Source organism: Suricata suricatta, chromosome 6 (genome assembly GCF_006229205.1).
Source record: "Suricata suricatta isolate VVHF042 chromosome 6, meerkat_22Aug2017_6uvM2_HiC, whole genome shotgun sequence".
In the NCBI taxonomy this organism is placed as follows: Eukaryota; Metazoa; Chordata; class Mammalia; order Carnivora; family Herpestidae; genus Suricata; species Suricata suricatta.
The window spans coordinates 95,954,554-95,970,950 of record NC_043705.1 but is presented as its reverse complement, the minus strand read 5'-3'; positions in this window follow the sequence as shown (position 1 = coordinate 95,970,950).

The following is a 16,397-nucleotide window of genomic DNA, read 5'->3' as shown; positions in this document are numbered from 1 at the left end:
TAATTAAGGCAGGGTTTCCTCCCCCTCTGTTTCTGCTGGTTAGCCAACTCTTCACTAGACTGTCGACTCTACGAGGGCAGACATCATGTTTTGCTCTTTTGGGGTTTCAGGGTCTAGTACAGAGCGCACGTATAGGGTAGGCATCTAGTTAATGAGGGCATGAGTTGGGTAGGAAAATGGTTTCTTAACCTCTAACACATACCAATTAACCTCCCCTTTTTTCTCTTCTGTTCACATTCACACACACACTTAAGGTTTAATCATATCCAGGTTCCTTGAGTAATAGAATCATTTGGGGCAGGGGCCGCGCTGACACTCTAGATGCAGCTAGGTCATCTAAAAATTAGGGACGACCAGATATATGGAATACAGATTTTAAGGGAAATTAATTCAGTATTGGCTTGCTGCTGGGCCATCATTCTAGTTCAGATCATCTAGGAGATTAAAGGCCCACTGACCCAATACGAGCCTGATTTGCAGAGCTTATTGACCATGTGGAAAATTGAGCGATGGAAAGCGAGTTGCTCCCTGTTGGGCTTTGCTGTTGACTCCAGTATTTAATGCCTGCTCAGAACATTTTAAGAAGTGACAATGGAAGGATTGTTTTGGACATAGTTACTATTTCCCGGAGGCATTCACAACTGTCTGGTTTTTCTCAAAATTCAGTGTAATAGGAGAAATGCAGATTTCTGGGCCCTCCTCCAGATCAAACCTACAATGTGACTCAGGGCATAAGAAAAATCAACTGAATTTGGTTTGAATGAAGCTGTTCATGAGTTCCAGGCCATCCCAAGTTACCCCCACTCTGCCTTCCTGGGTACTAAGGGGAGCCATATCTGATATCCATAATGTACTTACTGGTCTCCATATGTAAAACTGTGGCACAGGAGTAAGTGTATTCTTTGGTCTATAAAACCTGTAGCCTTTGACATCAGGATTCTGCCTTGTCGCTTCTTGCATAATCAAGGACCACATAAAAACTTTTTTCACTAACATTTTCTTTTTTTAGAGCAGTTTTAGGTTCACAGTAAAACTGAGGGGAAGGTTCAGAGGTTTCTCACATACCCCTTGCTGGGCACATGCACAGCCTCTTCCATTACCAGCATCTCCTACCAGAGTGGTACATTTGTTACAGCTGGTGAACCTACATCCCCACATCATTATCATTAGTTTACCTTGGGATCCACATTTTTGAAGCTCATTTGCTTCTCCTGTAAGAGTTTGAGGGAGAGAACTTCTCTCCTGTGCTCTGGACATTCCTATTTCCATGTTTTAAGTAGGTAACAAGAAGAATTTTGTAGATTTTTGTTGTTAACTTTGAACACTTTTGGTTAAATGGGCTAGAAGCCATTCTTACTTGTTCGTTTAGTTTAGTGAGTCTCAAAATGTCCCTAAGCCAGCAGAATCAGCATCCCTGGGGGAATTTGGTAGAAATGTCAATTCTTGGGCCTTACCCCAGACATGTTAAATCAAATGCTGGGGTGAGGCCCGGCAACCTGTATTTTAATCAGTGCTCAAATGGTTCTAATGCTGCTATAGTTTGAGTCACTGGACTTTCGGGAAATGTTTCTCATTGGCTTAAAATTTTAATGAGCACTAATATGGCTGAGTGGACAATCTTTCATACAGTGGCATTTAAGCAAAATAGAAAACGACCAGTCTGAGGCTCTGTGTGGCAAGATCAGGGCAAGACAGTACCAGGGAGCTGGTATGTCACAGTCACATTTAGTTTTTTGCCTAGGGCTGACCCTATGTATATGTTAGAAAAAATTTCTTAACCTCTGGTTTCATGGTTGTTGTTTGTACACTTGGGCAATCATGAGAATCCTACTTCAGGGGGCTGTTGAGGAGTTAAATGAGGCTGCAGGTTAAGTGTCTCTTGCATCTGGTGTAAGGTAGGTATTCAGTGATGATCCTTTTGCTTCCCCGCCCTGAACCATGTGTGAGGACCCTAGACTGTAAGGCCAGGGAGGGACAGGACCTGCATTTCATAGGGTCCTCATAGTTCTAGCAACTAGCACAGTTCCTGGCCCAGAAACTTGCTCAAAAATATTGGTCGTATAAACAAATATGAATCAGTCAATGCAAAATAATGAATGAGAGCAGTTTTATTTGGAATGTTGACTGATACAGTATAAATGTGAGGAAAATTTGACTTTTTGAGACAAAGTTTAGACCTAGTCTAAGACATTTAAGGGCCAATTCTGAAGTTCAAATCACACCTGGAGACAAGAGGGGGAGGAAGAGAAGTAAGGGTGGGGTTTGAGGAGCCCCATTCCCAGCATGTACAGGCTCTGCTTGATCACAACCATTCTGCAACAGCCCAATTTCCTCCTCTCGGCACCTGGCCTTGCAAATCTCCTGGGGCGACTCTGCCCGCCTAGAGGAAGCAGGTGGGCATGTGGGCGTGGCCTGGCCCCTCGCTCCTCCTCGCCGCAGGAAGCGGCTGTGTCACGTGGCACCTGGTGCGCTGATGCCCTGTGTCCGCTGAGTCTCCCTTGGTGGAGCCTGAAGGATTGATGCGGAAGTCCCTTCCGCACTTCCCTAAGCATAGTATGATGATCCTGGACCAACTGCGTGGACCGGGAGAGCAGGCCTAGCTTACCCTATCATCCTGATTGTCAACAGACACCATTTTAGGGCCCATCAGGCTGTTTTGGCTGCTTGAGGTAAGTTCTTTTAAAATTCTTTCAGGAGTTTACCCAGGAACTTTCAGCGGAGATAGAAGGTGTTAATAAAACAGCATTTTGTCATTTTCTTGAGTTCATGTGTACAGTAAAATTAATGATACTAGGAGAAGAAGAAGTCAATTCTATGGGAAGCAACAGAGCTTATACAAATGCTAAAAACTCTCAAAGCCTTTGAAATCGGGTACAGAGAGGTCAATGGCGTGCTTTTCTCACATTTACAGTATGCTAGTGTAAGGACCAGGTCTGAACCAAACTGACTCCATGACAGGCTTCAAGTTTCCCCTCTGACCTTGGAGTCCTAAATGTCAGTTTCTCAGAATCATTAGACAATAAAAGGGCACAGAGTGCTCAACCAGGGACCACCCTAGTAACACCCAATCAGAAGCGGCCAGCTAGAATGCTTAACATTCCAGTAGGATACTGGCAGGCCTAGAGATAGAAGCTATAGATAATCACTTATTGCTTAAGGCTAGTTACACCCTACGTGGGGGTCCTGGGCCCACTCTGTAATTGGTTAATACTCTAAATGTTGTGATGGGGTCCCGCCAAAAGTAAGGAACACTCTGGACAATGTGTATGGTTAAAGTTACTGCCAATATAAAGTTAGGCGATAATGATTGGATCACGGTACCTGTGTCACAATTTCCTGTAACCCCTCCCTTCCCAAAACCCATAAAGGCCCTACCCTGTCTTTGTTTGGGGTTCTCAGCATGGATCTACTGCACTGGTGAAGTCTGTGAGCCGGAGCTAATAAGCCTGTAATAATAAATGCCCTTTGCTTTTGCATGCATGACTCTGTCTCCCTGGCGGTCTCTGGTTTTTGGGGACGATATTAAAATCTTGGGCATAACTGGGTTTTTTTGGAATAGAGTGTAAACTTTTTGAATGACTGAAAAAACATTAGGGCCATTTTTTGTTTGTATCATTGCTTCAAAACTGCATAAAAAATAAAATGAAACTGTTTGAAAAGTTTCCTATTACTTGCTAGGAAGCAGCACTTACTTGAAGATTTTTTTTTTTGTCCGCAGTCTGTTGAGGTATAATTTCATAAAATACAATTCAGCCATTATCATGTAGAGTTTGAGTTCGGTAACTGTGTACGGTGGTGTAACTACCATCACAGTCAAGATATGGGAACATTAATCGCCCTGAGTTTTCTTAGGACTGGGCACTCATCCCTGATCCCCATCCTCAAGCAACCACTGATCTGATGTTTATCGCTGCAGTTTTTATTGCTGTATTTAGAATGATTACATTAAGTGGACTTTTATAGTGTGTGGTCTTCTGTGTTTGACTTTTTCGCTTGGCACTATGATTTTAGAGATTTGTCCGTGTTATAGGTGTTGTTATTTTGTGCCTTCTTATGGCTGAGTAGTATTCCATTGTATGGATATACTGCCTGTTGATGGGCATTCAGGTTGTTTACAGCATTTGGCTGTTACAAATATAGTGGCTTTGACCATTTGTGGACAAGAAAAAACACTGAGGCACTACAAGCACTTTTCGTATCATTAAATATAAGGACAATAGGGGTTTCCCACTAAAATATAAGGGCAATTATATTAGTATAGGAGTTAATAGATTCTGTACTTCAAGTTATGAAGGATAATGTAGAGATCTATTGCTGAAAAGGTTTAGAATAGAAGCCAAGATAGATCAGCTTTAAAATGCTTTCCCCCCTCCTTTGGTTTTCTAATGATCCATTTGTTTTTGACTCTCTTTAAGGGTTGCCAAAAAAAAAAAGTAATGAAATCCTGCCTTAAATTCATATTCTCCTTTTCTTCTTTGTCTTCATTTTTGTAACCATCGTCTCTTATTTGACTTCTAACTATATGCCAGCTGCTCTAAACACCTTATCAACTTTATCAAGTTAATATTTTTAACAACCATGTTGTTACCACCCCTTTTACAAATGGAAAGGCTGAGACTCTGAAATGTAAGTAATATTAGCAAAGCCAGGACTAGAACTCATGGCTGATTTCTCAGCCTATGATCTTTCTACTATAGAACTTGGTACAGAGAAACTTCTTTACATTTGTTTCTGGCTGGATGTGATTACCAATTCTCCTACCCTTAGCAATTTAGGTGAGCTTACAGGACTCTTAGAAGACGTGCAGGTGGAAAAGGAATGAAGAAAGAATTCCCAGAGCATAAGCCACTGGAGAAGGGAGAATAACTTTTCTTCTAAGAAGTGGATGTTCGAATATCAGGATGGATAAAACTTAAAAGAGAAAGGCTTTGGTGATCTTGGAATTGGATGAACAAATGCCCTCAGTGCTCTTTGCTGTTTTCTAATTACCTCTTAGTTACTTCTATTCTGGGTTCCACGATTTGAGCTTAATTTTTTCCTGGCTTCTGACATTGCCTGTGCTTTCTCCTGTCCCTTCATTCATGGAAACTTGAATTGTCTTTCAAGCTGTTTCTGACCAGTGTAGGCAAAAGTGATTTCTCCTCTGAGTTCATGATTCTGTTTGACATTTATTAGGTACTTAATTACATATTGCCTTATGGTAGCAATAAATTACTTAAATAAGAGCTATTTAAAATTGGATAAGTGTTATATTGTTCCTCAACCACAATTGGATTGTAAAGATCCCATTAAAAAGTAGCAAGCATTTAAAATAACAATAAAAATGAAATAATAGCTAATATTTATTGAAAACATTTACTATGTATCATTATTTCATCTATTTTTCATATGAATTTTATGAGATGGATACTATTATTATTATTCATGCTTTATAGATGAGGAAATGGAGGCTTAGAGAGATTAATTTGCCTGTGTTGATATAGCTGGAAAATAGAGTCCAAAAGGGAAAGTGAAAACATAATCCTATCATCCAACAATAATTATGTACTCTTAAATTTTAAATAGACTGAGGACAGAGACTTTTTAAAATAATCTTAAAGTACTTAACAAAGTGGTAGTCAAATAATGAATATTCAAGGTACCTTAATTGAATAATCAAGTGCCATCCACAAAAATACCATTGAATAAACTTACAAAATAGTTGAATTATATTTTCTTGACTTATCTGTTTGATTTGGCTTCCCCTTTTCTTCTTGCACAGCTGACTGTCTAGAATGAAGTTTTCTACCTACTGCTGTCAAAGACTGTTATGGAGCAATTCTAGTCATAGGAAAAAAATCACACTTCCATGGCCCTGACCTTTACCTTTTTGAAAGAAACCAGACAGGATAAATTCTCTTATTTTCTTAAGTAAAGCTTCTAGGTTCTAACAAGTTGCATTTTAGAAAAATTTTGTTCAGCTTTAGTCCCTTGTGGGTTCTGTAGCTTTGACCAGATTTTTCTTTACTGTTGAATTCTTGGTCTTGTATAATAAGAAAATTCATGCTTTTCTCTGGATCCTTCCCTTTCATTTTTCTTAGCCTTTACTCAAAATGTTTGTTATACCAGTAATCCTGACTGGGAGTGCCACAGAAAGTAGTGGCTGAGGGCTTGAGATTTTGGATTTTCAAATACCCAATTTGGGCAGGTTATGTAACTGCCTGAGGTAAGTTACATAATTGCCTCAGTTTTCTTATCTGGAAAATGGAAATAATAATATTATCTTCCCTACACAGACATTCTGAGGATTTTATTTGAAAGACCTTGCATCTAAGATTCTTAGCATAGTGTCAGATTAATGTTTAAACATAAGAAAGGCTTTCTTTTCCCCAAAATATCTTCTAGCAGATTGAATGGCATTTAAAAAAAGTTCTTATGAAGCCTCTCTGAAGGGATACATTGTAAAAAAAAAAAGTGTCAGAGTTTGGGGAAAATATGACCTACGTGAACGTTAGTGACTTAAAGGGATCCTCTGCCATGATAGCCTTAAAAAAGAAGCAAAAAAAAATTTAACACAGTTGTAGGAATTGTTGCTGTAGGTTTGTCCTCACAATTTTAAATACTGTATGGCACTGTAAACAAAACTTTTAAAGAGTCTTTAAGAAAGAAAAATTCTGCGTTTGGGTTTGTGGACATTAGGAATATACTCCTATTGGGGCGCCTAAGTGGCTCAGTCGGTTGAGCGTCCGACTTCAGCTCAGGTCCTGATCTTGCAGTCCGTGAGTCTGAGGGCTGTATTGGGGTCTGTGCTGACAGCTCAGAGCTTGGAACCTGTTTCAGATTCTGTGTCTCCCTCTCTTCTCTGCTGCTCCACCACTCACACTTTGTCTTTCAAAAATGAATAAACGTTAAAAAAAATTTTTAAAAAGGAGCATATTCCTACAGGATGATGAGAAGAGTAAATGCCCTAATATAATGCTGATGACTATTTCAGGCATGGGTAGTATTGTTATCAATTGCATTTGCACAAATTCAGACAATTTAGGCAGAAGAGAACGTGATGAACTCAAGAAAACTGTTAAGGTATCTCAGAGTGTGAATCCAGGGCTGATGCAGACACGCTGACAAAGATGCATGTGAAGAACATGAATAAAATTGTTTCAGGCAACGTCAAGGTAGTAAAGAGTAATTCTGAGTTAATGTATTTCACATAAAAGTTTGAAGAATCAATCATTAGAAGTAAATAAGTAAGTCTTCTATCTTCATGTAGAAGTTTATATGCTTAAGTTGGCTACAAACATTGTAGGAGTCTTTTTATTTAGAAAAAGGGGCAAATGCTATTCTGGGTCACCATCTATTTTGGTAGACATGATAATAAGTTCTAAAAAGTAAGCCATAATATTATTAGTAACAATATATATTTTTAAAAGACTAGATTTTAAAAGTAATCAACTTGATAATTTGAAATAGTTCATTCAGGTTTTTTTTTTATTTTGTCCATACAAGCACTTTTTTCCCTCTTAGTTTTACCATTACCTCTTCTATTGATCTTTTAAGTTATTAAATCACATCATCTTCCTTGGGCACTAGAGTCTACAGTGATGACTTCATCCTTCAAATGCAGACTGTGATTAAAATTAAAATCCTCAACAGTGTTCATTTTCCTCCATCAGAACCCAACAGCTTTAAGTACACACATACATATTTACATACTCACACAATCCTTCTTACTGGAAAACAGAAGAATGACTCAACTCAACAAACAAAATTCATAGGGCGCCTGGGTGGCTCAGTTGATTAAGCATATGACTTTGGCCTAGGTCATGATCTCCCTCTCAGTGAGTTTGAGCCCCACATCAGGCTCTGTGCTGACAGCCCAGAGCCTGGAGCCTGCTTCGGATTCTGTCTCCCTCTCTCTCTCTGCTCCTCCCCCACTTATGCTTTGTCTTTCTTTCTCTCTCCCCCTTTCTCTCAAAAATAAATAAACATTAAAAAAAAGTTAAACCACAAAGTTCATGATTTATTTCATGGTAGAATTTTATTCATAATTTTGCTTAGCATATGTTGTGAGCCTGGTACAGTTTTAAAAATCATGTAATCATTATCCTGTTTAATTCTCACAACCACTTTCTCTTACTACTATAACTCCTTTTAAAGATGAACAACTGAGGCACAGAGAGGTTGAGCAGTTTTTTCTAGGTCGCATAGTTAATAAGCTGCAGAGTCAGAATTTGAACTCAGAATCTGACCTCAGAGTCCAGGCCTAAATTTAACGACTTTGATTTGGCCTTCACTGGCTAGGTGCTTTTGTTTATGCTTATGTAAAGGAAGTAAAGTTTTTATAATAACAAAAAGTAATACCTGCTGATCATTAATGACAATAGAAAATATTGAGTTGAGGAACACCTGGGTCGCTCAGTGGTTAAGTGTCCTACTCTTGGTATTGGCTCAGGTCATGATCTCAGATTCATGGATTGGAGCCCTGTGTTGGGCTCTGTGCTGACAGTATGGAGTCTGCTTGGGATTCTCCCTCTCTCCATCTCTTTCTACCCCTCCTCGACTTGTTTTCTTTCTCCCTCTCTCTCTCTTTCTCTTTCCCTCTCTCCCTCCCCTTCCCCCTCCCTCTCTCTCTCAAAGTAAAAAAAAATAAAGTTAAAAAATATTAAGTTGTTAAAACCTCAAGCAATGGTAAAAATGATAAAATTCATAACTATAGTTTGCCCTCACCTACCAGTTTCCACAGAGATAGCTACCATTAAAGTTTGTTATAGATTATTTCAGATAATATGTGCATATACAGTGACATCACTGTAAAAACAGTGACTTGAGACTAACTTAGTTATGTGTTATGGATTTCTTTCCATGAAAGATGTGTGTCTAACTTAATTTTTTTCTAGTTATGAATATATCATATATGGCATGAATATATCATAATTTGTTTGATTAAAATCAACTATTCATTGATATTTAGATTATTTGTAATAGTGGGAAAATAAGAAAGTAGTGTATGGAAATGAGTATTCTCACCTTTCCCATCTCTGTAAATACAAATTTCATTTTTCTAGTGTAGAGCCCAAACATGGTGTTGTCCTTGATACCTCTCTTTCTGTAACACTTGATGTCTAATTCACCAGTAAATCCTGCTGATTTTATTTTTTAAATATATGCGATAGTGACCATTTCTCTGCATCTCTTACCATCATCATTTGGCCCAGGCCGTCATTGCCTTGTATCTGGATGATTGTCGTCATCTTCTAGCAGTCTTTATACTTCTAAGAGTAATCCTCTAGAGGCACTTGGGTGGCTCAGTTGATTAATCATCTTAACTTCTGCTCAGAATATGATCTCCGGGTTTGTGAGTTCGAGCCCTACGTTGGGGCTCTGTGCTGACAGCATGGAACCTGGAGCCTGCTTCAGATTCCGTGTCTCCTTCTCTCTCGGCCCCTCCTCCACTCATGCTCTGTCTCTCTCTCAAATATAAATAAACGGTAAAAAAAAAAAAAAAGGAATCTTTTAAAACTCAGATAAAAATTACTCTTTTCAAAGCCCTTCAGTGATTCCCCCTCTAACTCACTATATTCCAAAGTATTTGCCGTGGTCTTTAAGACTCCCTGTGAGCCAGCATCTTACTGTTTTTCTGACTTTGACCTCTACCACTCTCCCTTTTATTCACTGCACACCAGCCACATTAAAATATTCACTACCTTTTGAATGTAATAAACACAATTTCTCCTTAGAGTTTCGAGTTTGTTGTTTTCACTGCCTAGAAGCCTTCAAGCCTCTCCCTCTTCCCCCATATTTGTCTGACTCACTCCTGCATTTCTTCTTTAGGTGTCTGTTCAAATGTTGCCTTTTCATATTCGTCAAATGAGTGTTGAATGAACATATCTTTATCCACTTAAATAAATGCTTATGTCAAACAAATTTCTAGAACTGGGATTGCTTACTTTTGCACTGAGCGCAATTGTTCTTTATTAAAAAAAACCCTTTGTTATTGAACTTCCCCCTTCACACCCATGCCTATTTATTTTAGTATTCTCATGCCCCTCTTCAAAGTGGTTCTGTGGGTCTGTCACTGTTTCTGCTGTGGAAGGCTGGCTTGCTTTCCCTCCCTCCTGGGAGCTCTGGAGGAAAAGCAGGCACTAGGCAGCTGGTCTGATCCCCATGGGTCTCTTCACAAGGCTGTGATTTCAGGAGTGACCTTGGGGTATGACTGAGTTGTCATTAAACAATTTAATAGATGAAAGAATTTCCTCTTCATACGTCAGCCACATTTATTTTTCCCCAAATGTATGGCACTAAATTGTAAATATTTAATACCACAAAGTTGCAAAAAAGATCTGATTTATTGTATTGGTTTAACATTTCCAGACATACGAAATTGGGATAATAAGAGAATTCCTCGGATTTTAGTGGTGAAATAAAGTCCCTGTCCATGTGTATCTTTAAAAAATTATAGCACTTTTGCTTATCCTTACTATCGTCCTTTTTAAGAAAACGGTATGAATACTGGCAAATTGCCAAATAACTTGTGCTTTGTGTTGTCTCCTGTGTCACTAGGAAATAATGATAGTGTGAGTAATTAGAATCACAAAATTATGGAATTTTTGAATTAGAAGAGCTCAATTGTTTAATCCCCTAATTTTACAAAAAGGAAAGCAGAAGTCTGTAGAGGTTGGGTGACTTACTCAAGGTCACACGGCTAGTTAGTGGTACAGATGGGTCTTCTGACTCCCCAAATAGTGCTCAGTAGCATCAATTGGACAGTGTGTGTGAACCAAGCTCTGTGCTAAATGAAGTTCTACCCACTGGATAATTCCTGTTTCTTCCAATTGTCCTGACACCCTGCAGTTTATTTAGATTACGTGATTTGGCCTCATATTTCTTCTGGAGCTAGTGGGATAAGGATCACCCTATTAGGGTGCTTAATTTTGTGCTAATGATCCTTCTTTCTGTCTGAAGTCTTCAGGTTACAGTTTTTTCAAAGGAACTCTGTGCCGTTTGTCCTTTTCTGCTTGCTGCATGATGTGCACATCAGTGCCTCCTGCAGCCTTCCACTTTTTAATTGCCTCTCCTTCCTAATGAAGCCTGTATCAGCTCCAGTGCTAATTGAACTTCGTCCTTCATTCAGACTGTGTTATTAAACAAATAGTCACAGTGTTTGGTCTCACTTTAATAGGAGCATTGATGTTTGCTTAACATCAAAAACTTATTAGTAATCCATTGAAAAGGCAATTAATGGAGGACATGTGGGTAAGGAAATTGAACTAGTCTGCAGTACAGGACAAAGAATGGCAAAGACACTCGTGTTCTAAGGTTTAACTGTCTGTGTCCTGGAAGTTGCAAACTGATTGTTAAATTCTGGACTCCCAGCCCAAATCTATGAAGTTATTTTTATGAAGTAGCATTTACATATCTAGTATTAAACTGAAGGGCAAATTGATTCTCTCTTGATCCCTTCCTACACCCGCCCTTAAAAAAAAGACTTTTTTAAAGCACTTTTTCCAAGCTTTTTATCATATAGAATTAAATTTATCACTGTAGAAAATACTGACAAGTAAAAAGATCGTAAACACTAAACACTTCGTCTGTATTCTGATCACCCAGAGATAAGCATTGATAAGATTTGGGCGTGTCCTCATCTGTGATCCATTTTAACACAGATATGAAGACTTAACCTGGTCACATACCATGCTGACCTATGTTTATTTATTTTTTCATTGGTATATATCTTGACAATTAATAAAAAATCTATATGTCATATTTAATAACTTTGCCATATCCTGTTGGATGGATAGGCTGTAATTTATTTTATCATATTGTTGAAGGCTTAGAAACACGTTTCTTAATTGTTTGTATGCTCTAAATGAACATTATTATTTGGGTAAGTACTATTAAATTAGGAAATCAGACCGATAGACTTCTCTATTATAAAACCATCATCCTCTGTTGTGTGAGTATGTGCAGTACTTGGTGTTATTACACTGGAGACGTAGATCCTATAAAATTACTTCTGTGAGTTCAAATATCCTATGCTTATAATTATGCCAATAAAATAATTAAGAAACAACAGGAGGCAGATCAAGAAATGTTCTTAAGATAATGGCTTAAGGAGTAGATTTCCTCCTACCTGTGAACTCATAAACGATACGTGGGTTCAAACAGAAAACAAACTCTAAAACTATGACCCTAACGATATCTGGTACTTGAGTAAGGCATAGCGGACCAAATTCTTCTTATTGTCCACGTTAAATAGCTATGAGGGGAGAGGGACCGATAATGGGTTACTCCGTTTGTTCCACAGGCCTTGGATATGACTGAAACTCCCGTCTGCATTAATAAGAGTCACGCATGGCTGGGTCCCCAGGCAATACTTAGTGAATGAATGGTGTTACTGCCTGGCAGGGACCCTTTTAGAAAGTGCTGTTGTTGAGAGAACCTAAATACATATATTCTGGTTTAGTGAGGATTAGGATGCATAAATGTTGGTAATAGGTTTAAAAGATTAGCCTAGACTGGCTTTCCATGAGGTCGTTTCTTATATATAAAAAATTAAATGTTATTTCTAATGTCATCATAAAAGTAAGGCTAGGGTTTATCGACTTTCGGAGGCTTTTACTAGATAGCTTGATAATTGACTCTCTCAAGTTTTTAGCACTTGGCCCTGGGTTTGTTGTTTACCTTGCTCAAGCGGTTTGTTGTAATTAATTTTAATAGCTGTATTTACTTTTAGGGTTTATACTTTGGTGGAAGGTTCCTCTAGGTAAAATCTCATAGAATCATTTTCTCTTTGAATTAAAAACATACAATAGTTTAAAATAAGAATCTCCCCTATAAATTTAAGAGAACAGAATGCAAAATCTTTTAACATACTAACAAACCCACAAAATGGAAATGTCTGTTGATGAGGATTGAAAAGAAACAAAAATGAAAGCAGTTAATTTGTTAAATGGCAAAAATTGCTGCATGTTTTTTGTAAAGAAAAAATAAAGATGGAGGAAGGGAGGGCTTGAGGTGGGATCTTTTTTGAATGCTTCGAAACAGCTGTGAATTGATGCTCCTTTATCAGAAAATTTGGCTGCAAAAATAGTCATTGATCATATTGACTGCTACATGTAACCAGTCAGGAAGTGTGCGTTTTGTTCCAGAGGCTTCTAAGATGAAAGGAAAGAAAGAATGAGTAAAGGTTGTGAGACCTTATGCTCTCTAGCATTTCTCCTCTTCCTTCTGTTTGTGTCCAGGGCTTCTTGGTAGTTGGCCTTTCGGGGCTGTGTTTCCATATGATGTAGGATCTTTCAGTATCTCTTAGGCTGACACCCTATTCCTTCTAATCTGATTATTTTAAGGCACCTATAAAAACTAAAAAAAAATTTGGGGCACCTGGGTGGTTTAGTTGGTTAAGCATCTGTCTTGGGCTCAGGTCATGATTTCGCGGTTTGTGAGTTTGAGCTGTGTGTGGGGCTCTGTGCTGACAGCTCAGAACCTGGAGCCTGCTTCGGAATCTGCGTGTGTGTGTCTCTCTCTCTGCCCCCGCCTCGTGCTCTCTCTCTCTCAAAAATAACTAAAGATTAAAAAAAATTTTTTTAAATCAGAGGACTTTATTTTTTCTTGTTAAAGCAATTTTTATATAAAAAAGGTGAAAAAAAGGATTTTTCTTAAGCATTTTCCTCCTTAAGTCTCAATTTTATTTGTAATTTGTACATTCTATTTCCTTGTTGTTGGAATTGTTTAATTTTTTTCTTAACTGTTTCTAAACTCTGAATTTCATATGCAGTGCATGTCGATTCAAAAGAATTTGGAAATACAAATAAAGTAAAAATAAGAATAATATTTCACCCATTCAGAGATATATCAATGTTAAATTGTTTTATTTAATTCTAGGTTTTTTGTTTTTCTTTTCTGACATGGGTACGTGTGTATATATTTTACTACTATAATAGGATAATGTTGTGATAAACCTTTCTGTGCATACATTTTCTATATAGTTTTGATTGATTCCATAGGATAAGTTAAGATTACATTAAATTCCTCTGAAGCTTAAAATCATGGTAGGGGATGGGGCTGGAGATGGGGTTGGTGTCAGACCTTTCTTCTCAATGTGAGCCATGGAGAATAGAATCCACAAGAAACGAGTTGATTAATAAGGTTTTATTTTGGTTTGGCCCAACGGCCCCTCCCAAGCACAAGTAAGTTCTTGGAAGAGAGCCCCGCCAAGCACGAGCTCAGGATTTTTAAGGGTTTTGGCAAGGCAAAATAAGTCATCATTTAGTTAACCAATTATAATTACAACATTTCATGGTAGCCAATTATATTGTAATACACAGCCGTTTTTTCTTTGGCGGGAACCAATGATTTTAAAGTTCTTAGTCTTTTAAAATGACCAATCACAGTAAGACACTTAAGATACCTCAGGGCAGTGACTAGGTGACTTTCACCTGTGGACTTTGCCCCGGCCAGGTCTCAGTTAAGTGGTGGGTTGGTTAATAGAATCTTGAAAAACAAGTTAACCTTTAGGTCACAATGTTCCTTATTGAGTTACATTCTTAGGGTCTTTCCAGAGCCCAGTTGCTCAACCTTTATTTACCAGAATGGGAGTGAGCAAGTGAAACAATGGTTGGTATTTTAGGGTCCAGTTTGACCCGAGGAGGTAGAGTCTTATAGTTGGGAGCGGTGCAGGGCAGGAGCCGTGGCTCTAGGAGTATTTTCTTCCCTTCCAGTAATCTCTCCCAGCTGTCTGAGATAGGAGCAAATCATCTCTGGCTAGATTACAATTCTGAGGATCCCTAGTTGGTATTTTGGGTAAATGGAAAAAAAAAAGTTAGGGATCATCCTTATGCATGAAGGTCACTCCTTAAAAATAATGTAGAAAAATGAAAGGTTTTTTGAGATTATTATATGGAATAAATATTCTTATCTCTAAATTCAATTCTTTTTCATTGGGGAAAATACCATTCACAGAGTGTCTTAAGTATTCCTTCTTTAAAAGAGAACTTGGGTTCAATCATGGAGACTCACAAATGGAGGAATAAGAGAAATATGAAGTTTCGCTTTTGCAAAAATACTGAAGTGGAAAATAGAAAAGCTGAAATCAACAACAATAACAACAACAATAAGAAGCCACATCCATTTGGACTAAACTACATGTATATATAACACAACTTTCCAAGCATAAAAAGAAAACTCTAGCCAAGGGAAATGAAAGAAATGCCTTTGAAAAACTGCTGAAATAGGCCTGTTGTTGAAATAGTTTTATTTCCCCTTTAGAAGATCTATTTACTACAATGCTGGGAATGAGAGGGATGATTTTGAATAAAGAATAGAGCCATTTAAGATGTTGTGCACAGTACCAGAATTTATGAAGACTGGTTCGAATTAAAACTAAATGTCACCGGCAAATAGCAGCTAACAGAAATGTACATTTCATTTATTGTATTGGGAATTGGGGAGGGGAGCGGGGATGGGCTTACTCTTACAGGACTTTTTTATATGGCACTCATTTTATGGGGAGAGCTTAGACTGCATAAAAGCATGTATTTCTCTCAAATCTTCTTAGCTGTTGAGATTAATTCATTAATTGGCAGGAGTTGGAATCATACCTCCTACTTCATCTAGTGCAAGAAGGAAAAAATTCAAATGTTTAATACAATCATTCATGTGGCAAATTTGTATTATGCGCCTGATCCTCACCAGGTGTCACTTCTGCCACAGTTGTGAAGCAGACAGGTCCTAGTCTTTAGGGGCTCCTAAAATTGGGGGAAGGGTAATACGTAGCAGGAGAGGGGTGAGTGCTCTGCCAACAATTAAGATTGGGTAGCTGGGAGATGTTGGGGGGCACATTTCAGGCTGAGTGGTCAGGGAAGGCCTCTGTGTCCCCGTTGAGAGGGCCTTCCGGGTTAATTCTATACGCCTGATCCTTCCTTCTGCAGTGTCTGTCTCTCCTCTTTCTGTGGCCTTTACCTTCTTGTCGAGGGCTTTCCTCTTATGATTTGCTTTGAAGAAGTGTAAAACTGAAATAAAGGTGCAGTTTAAAAAAAGAGCTGGAAATGCATTTTTTATAAATCAGAGGCTCAGGTGCGCCATCATTTTCTCAGCTCCAAGAAAATCATAAATTATTTTTTATTAGAGGGAATTACTGCAGCTCTAGATCTTAATGATTGCTGAACAGGAGCTCTCTCTCTCTCTCTTTTTTTCCCCTAAATATCAAGTAGCTGCCAGTTTTAATTTTCTTTTAGAATTTACACATTCAAAACATTGTTTTAGCTGTTGAACAAAACTGTCTCTTATATCCAAGGGATGATGCCAGAGTATGAAATGCACATCTTGGTTTGATTTCTTCCCCTCCAGCCTGATACGTGAGTAAAAACCAGCCTTGTGTTTTATGATTAGAGGGCTAGTGTTCAATATTAATAACTATGGAA